General features: G+C 40.9%; 1 long non-coding RNA gene across 1 annotated transcript; it reads right to left on the minus strand.

Moving 5' to 3' along the window:
• Nucleotides 1-3143: 3143 nt before the first annotated feature.
• Nucleotides 3144-4251, minus strand: LOC104866362. Its single transcript, XR_781434.1, has 3 exons — nt 4179-4251; nt 3736-3805; nt 3144-3436 (listed from the first exon to the last, which is right to left on the minus strand). It is a non-coding gene; the product is annotated as an uncharacterized LOC104866362 (long non-coding RNA).
• Nucleotides 4252-5920: the final 1669 nt, after the last annotated feature.

Below are 5920 nucleotides of genomic sequence, written 5' to 3' on the forward strand. Positions count from 1 at the left end.
TTTTTTTTTTTTTTTTTTTTTTGATAGGTTCTTGCTATGTAGTCCAGGCTGGTCCTGAACTTACTATGTAGATCAGGGTGGCCTCAAACTCACCATGATCCTCTTCTGTTAACCTTCGAACTTCTGGGATTACAAGTGTGCACCCTCATACCTGGTTCTTTGTGTATTCTGAACGCTAGTACCTCCTGTTCAAGTATGATTTATCTATGTTTCATATTGTTACTTGTACTTTTGCTGTCACACTTAAAGAATCATCACTAAATACAAAGTCACAAAGATGTACCCTATGTTCCCCCCCCTAAATTTTAAGTTTTAACTCTTACAATTAAGGTTTTTGATACACATATTGAGTTAACTTTTATGGTGTAGGTAGGGGCTCTGTTTCATTTTTCTGCGTGTAGATACCATGTTGTCTCAGCATTATTTGCTGAAAAGACTATTTTTTACCCTGTGTAAGTAATTCAGCCTCTGTCTTGAAACCAAATGGCCAGAAATGTAGTTTATTTATGGACTCTGACTTCTATTCTATTGGTCTATATTAACATGTCGCTCTATTTTTTACAACCTAATCTAATGGTCTATCATCACTTCTGCCATATTCTACTCGTCACCCAGACCTACTCTGGTGCACTGTAGAAAACTACAGAAGGGTGACAATACCAAAAGGCAGACACCATGGAGAGCCATCTTGGAGGCCGAGTACCACATTACAGCCACCAACACAAAAAGAGAAATACACTCTTAGTAATTCAAGAGAGCTTCCCGATCTGATTAAGAACAATTTCAAAAACATCACATTTAATGGTGAAGCATTAAAAATATTGCCTTCAAGCTGGGCGTGGTGGCGCACACCTGTCATCCCAGCACTCAGGAGGCTGAGGCAGGAAGATCGCTGTGAGTTTGAGACCAGCCTGGGCTACATAGTGAGTTCCAGTTCAGTCTCAACTACATAGTGAGACCCTGTCTCAAAAAAAAAAAAAAAAAAATTGCCTTCAAGCCTGTTGTGGTGACACATACCTGTAATACCAGCACTGGGAAAGCTGAAAAAGGAATATTGTGAGTTTGAAGCCCTCCTGGGCTACACAGTGAGACTTGTCTCAAAAAACATTCCCTTTTAATCCCAGGAGCAAGCTCGGTGTGGTGGCCTGGTGCCATGTGCCTATAGTTTCAACCACTCAGGAGGCTGAGTTAGGAAAATTGCTTGAGCCCATGAACTTGGGCCAAAGCCCTAGGCAATTATCAAGACTCTGTCTTTGAGAAAACAAAGCAAATACCAGGAATAAGACAAAAATGTCTACTATTCCACTCTTAGTATTTGTAGTTGTTAGCCAGCGTAATGAGCCAAGACAAGGAAGACATATAATTTGTAAGGAAGATGTGCTTTAGAAATAAAATTTTTTTCAATGGGAAGAAAGGAGCTAAAGGTGTAGGGAAGGTGGAATGGGTAGGGGAAGGGTAAAAAGGGAAAAGAAAAAAATGTGAGATAATGAAAAGATGAAAATAAAGTGTTTGTAGATGGGGAGGGGCGGAGTGGGTGAAGGGAGGGCAGAGGTAAGGCGAAAAATGAGAGTCAGGACTTGTCATGTAGAGGTACAAGATCCCAACAATGAATGTAACTGTACTGTATCCCTAAAATGTACCAATAAACTCAATTAAAGCTGAAAAAAAAAAAGAAATAAAATTTTTTTCTGCATGAAAAACTGAAAAAGAATCTATGAGGCTGGGTGTGGTGACACATATCTATAATCCCAGCACTCGGGAGGCTGAGGCAGGAGGATTGCTGTGAGATCCAGGCCAGTCGGGGAAGGGGAGAGAAAGGAGGAAAAGGGGATAAAACATAGAGTTGCAATATGTTACGCACACATACAAACTCCGCATGAGAAATATTGGCCTTACGTGATGCAAACATATCAATAATAAACATATTAACAAAAAACCCACAAGAACTTACGAATAACTTAATAAGAACAATTAAGAAAATTTCTGCATTATGTCAACAAGAAACAAGAAAACAGTTTAAATGATGCCCTTTTTGTGACAATAAAAATGCTGAAATACTTAGGAAGAAATCTGGGGAAAATGTTTAAGAGCCTGGTGCAGAAATTTATAAAAGTTTACTGAAAGACTTTTTGGGAGACTAAATGAATAGGGACAGTATGGTTCAATATGTGAGTAAGAATCAGGTAGATAGTCATCCTTGAGTAGCATAAAAGTCTTGCCATTCAGTTATAGCAACTGAAAATGTGGTATTGATAAAAGATGAAAATTAAGCAAATAGAACAGACAGTGAGGCATAGAAAGAGCCATGTGATGGGAACTTGATACCCTCGAGCTATCCATTTGAAAACAAGCACTTAGGACCAGAGATGTGGCCAGTGGCACTGCACCTGCCTGGCAAGTGCAAGGCCCAGAGTTTGATTCCTTCAGTTTCTGGTATGAAGAAGGGCGGGGGAGACATTGAATTGGACCCATTAAAAAAATCCAGCTGGGCATTTAGCTCAGTGGTGCCACACCCGCCTCACAAGTGCAAGGCCCTGAGTTCTGAGTCCCATCCCTGGTACAGCCAAAAAAAAAAAAAAGATCCTACGATGATGCGTGCCTGTGATCCTAGGGCTTTGGAGGCTAAGGCAGGAAGATTGTAAGTTTGAGCCCAGCCTATACAAATTAGGTACTTAGCAAGACTCTATCTCAAAATAAAAAATGAAAGAGTTGTAGTTCAGTGTGAAGGCCCGGGACTCAATCCTCAATCCTAAAAACAAAATCAAAAATAAAAACAAAAACTTTACCTTACATCAAAGAAAAACCAATTCCAATTGCATGATTGAAGACTTAAATGTGGAGCCAGGCGTGGTGGCGCATGCCTATAATCCCAGCACTCAGGAGGCTGAGGCAGGAGGATCGCTGTGAGTTCGAGACCAGCCTGGGCTACATAGTGAGTTCCAGGGTAGTCTGAACTACATAGTGAGACCCTGTCTCAAAAACAAAACAATACAAAACAAAACAAACAAAAGACTTAAATGTGGGAAACAGAGCTTTACAACTTCTAAAATAGACATAGCATATCTTCTTGTTATAGATGGCACAAATGAATTCACTTGTTTAAACAGGCCCGTTTGTTGTGAAAAAGAAAAAGTTTATTCCGGTGAACAGAGACTAAAATCAGGGACTACAATCTGGGAGAGGTTGTAGCAGCTAGCAGGGAAAGAAGACTATGCTTATGCAGATTTTGGAGAAGGGGCCATATCATAAGGGATGTTTATAGCTGGGATGCCCCGGGATGTCCTGCTTGGGTGTGCAGACAATCACTGGACTTCTGAGCAGCACCAGGAGGATTGTTGTGCCCATTTGTCCTATTTACTGAGAAGCTGCTGTTGTTTGCTTTGTCCCATTTGTGTTTGGTTCGGCCAGGCCAGCCATGACACTTCTCCCCTGTGACCTCGAGGTAGAAAGATTTCTTGTTTCTTTTTTTGGTAGCCATTAGCGTAAAGCATCCCCCCCACCCCCAAGCAGCCTAACTTCTGCTTTAGGTTTAAAGCCAGCTAACTTCCTCATTCCATCCCTTATACCATTCCCCAGCCCTTGCTCCACCCGCTGCCCCAGGTTTAAAAGCTGCTGCCTTGGCTCTTGGAGGTGGGCTGAAGTCTGTACTCCAGTCCCACTCAGTTGCTCAGACTAGGTTCGAACTTTCGCTGGCCTTCATTCTCTTCCCCCCACCCTACCCAGGGCCTCACCTACCACTGCCAGACAGGGGATGTTCCACTTCGGATGAATGGTAGCAGCCACACCTGCTTGCAAGGGCCAAGTCCTAAGTTCCACCCCCCCAAAATAAAAATGAGTGGTAACTATTAAGTGATGAGTCTACTGTTACTCTTTTTAAAATAAGCACATGTTGTATTTACTCCTATGACAGTTTTCCCAAATTTTGAATACATACGTCCTTTTATTTTTATTTTTGTTTTTTTGAGACAGGGTCTCACTCTGTAGTTGAGACTGACCTGGAACTCACTATGTAGCCCAGGCTGGTCTCGAACTCACAGCGATCCTCCTGCCTCAGCCTCCTGAGTGTTGGGATTACAGGCGTGAGCCACCAAGCCCGGCTTAAATGTATTCTTTCTATAGGGGATATTTTGACAAAAGTCTGTGAAGTATTGTGTCTCCTGGACTACTTGACTACTCACTGTTTTCGGAAAACATCCTGATTCTTCTAATTTCCATGCTTTTGTTGCTATTATTAAAAAATTTACTGAGGGGGTCTGGGGATTTAGCTCAGTGGTTCTGCTGCCTGCCTTGCAAGCACAAGGTCCCGAGTTCAATCCCTGGTACCAAAAAAAAATCACTGAGGGCCAGGGATGTGGCTGGAGGTGCTGATAGGAAAAACTTTAATAGCGAAAATTTAGGAAATGTCACAATACAAGATAACTTCTGCCCCTCACTCTGCTTAGTTCAGAATTAACTGGGAGACACCTAGTCTCTCACAAAAGTTTGTAAGTGAAAAGAACCATTGTTAGCTTTGTTAATCAAACAAGCTCCCTTCCCCCTGGCTAGAGTAGGTAATTAAATGAATCTTAAAGGTAACTTCCCTGACAAAGAACTGCATCAGGGTTGAAATTCAACTGCCTTGCTATCATGTTTTGGGTATCTGTGAAAATGTAGTGTAACCAACTGAGTAAGATCAAAGCTGTAAAACCCTATAAAAGTAAGAGTTGTAGCCCAATGGGGGAGTTGATCAGGGCACCGCCATTAGGGGTGATCGATCCCTATCGATGGAGTAAACTTTTTTATTTTACTTCCATTCTGCTGCCTCTCTGTGTGTCACTTGCTGTCTCCTTCCGTAACAGTGCCATGCCTGCTTGGCAAGTGCAAGGTCCTGAGTTCAAGTCCCTGTACCGGAAAAAAAAAATTTACTCAATCAGTTGGGAGTGGGTGAAAGCGTTCTTTCCTGTAATTAACACAACTTTGACCTACATTCTGTGTTGTCACAGGAGATCGACTTATTAGTTTGATGCAAGCCTGCCTTGATTTGAAATTTGACAACCTGAAGGATATATGATATTGTTCATGCAACAGTACAAACTTTGCCAATGACAGTGATTTTTTCCAGTTCATAACTGTTTGGTGAAATTGTCACTTACAATTAATTTTGCTATGTAAAAAAAAGACAAAATTAAAATGGAAAACAGATTAAAGAAAAATAAAAGCACTATTTTGTTATTGGAGATTTATTCAGCCCCCAAAACTTAGTATAGACTCATGGTCAAATTTCTAATAGATGGCTGGCTATTCATTACATTGTATCAGAACTGTCACGAGGTTTTACTGGTAATTTTGGCCATTAGATTCCAGTGGATCGAAAGATAGAAACTTAGAATTGCAAAAAAAAAAAAAATCTATAGTTCTAAAGGGTGGCTTTTTTAGCCATGAATATAAAGTTTAATATCTTCTCACCTCTCACTCTAAAAATCATACTAAGAAAACATTTCTCATTACCATATATTGGCCAAGTCCAACTCTGAGTGACTCTCTCACCTATATAAAGCATTAATTGTGCAAAAGGATTCCCATCAGGAAGCAAGTTAAGCAAATTTGTCATCTATTGCATATGCTCGTGTGTCCTGAGGACAAGAGATTTAAGTTTCAACACCTATTTCTTCTGCCTGTTTGATCTCTTAAACCCATCATATCTAGAAGCACTATATTGAAGGGTACCTCCTACTGTAAGACCTAAAGTCTCACTTCCACTCCACGGAGCGTGAACAGCCGAAAGGCCTCCACGATTGTGCAAAAATTCCCATCAGGAAGCAAGTTAAGCAAATTTGTCATCTATTGCATATGCTCGTGTGTCCTGAGGACAAGAGATTTAAGTTTCAACACCTATTTCTTCTGCCTGTTTGATCTCTTAAACCCATCATATCTATAGGAG

Source organism: Fukomys damarensis, unplaced genomic scaffold, assembly GCF_012274545.1.
Source record: "Fukomys damarensis isolate Sample0158 unplaced genomic scaffold, DMR_v1.0_HiC HiC_scaffold_11, whole genome shotgun sequence".
Classification (NCBI taxonomy): Eukaryota; Metazoa; Chordata; class Mammalia; order Rodentia; family Bathyergidae; genus Fukomys; species Fukomys damarensis.